The sequence below is a fragment of the Nannospalax galili genome, unplaced genomic scaffold, assembly GCF_000622305.1.
Source record: "Nannospalax galili isolate Female #2095 unplaced genomic scaffold, S.galili_v1.0 scaffold280, whole genome shotgun sequence".
In the NCBI taxonomy this organism is placed as follows: domain Eukaryota; kingdom Metazoa; phylum Chordata; class Mammalia; order Rodentia; family Spalacidae; genus Nannospalax; species Nannospalax galili.
The window spans coordinates 4,081,638-4,081,941 of record NW_008347808.1 but is presented as its reverse complement, the minus strand read 5'-3'; the positions used below and the strand labels follow the sequence as shown (position 1 = coordinate 4,081,941).

Sequence of the window (304 nt, the reverse complement as noted above, 5' to 3'; positions counted from 1 at the left end):
GTGTCTCTTAGATATAATATCATATCATCTGCAAAGAGGGATAATTTGATCTCTTCCAATTATTACTCCTTTAATTTCCTGCTCTTGCAAGAGTTTCAAGCACTATGTTAAAGAGAAGTGGAGACAGTGGACAGTCTTGTCTGGTTCCTGATTTCAATGGGGATGCTTCCAGTTTTTCTCCATTTAGAATGGTGTTGGCTGTGGGTTTGTTATATATGGCTTTAATTATATTGAGGTATGTTGCCTCCAGTCAAATTCCCCCTAGGACTTAAAAATTAAAACACTTCAAAAGTTCAAAGTCCGG

General features: G+C 37.2%; 1 protein-coding gene across 1 annotated transcript in view; it reads left to right on the top strand.

The window, feature by feature from the left end:
- Nucleotides 1–304, top strand: part of Ophn1 (oligophrenin 1) — a 417,268-nt gene that overhangs the window by 153,554 nt on the left and 263,410 nt on the right. The gene's annotated exons all lie outside the window — the stretch shown is intronic.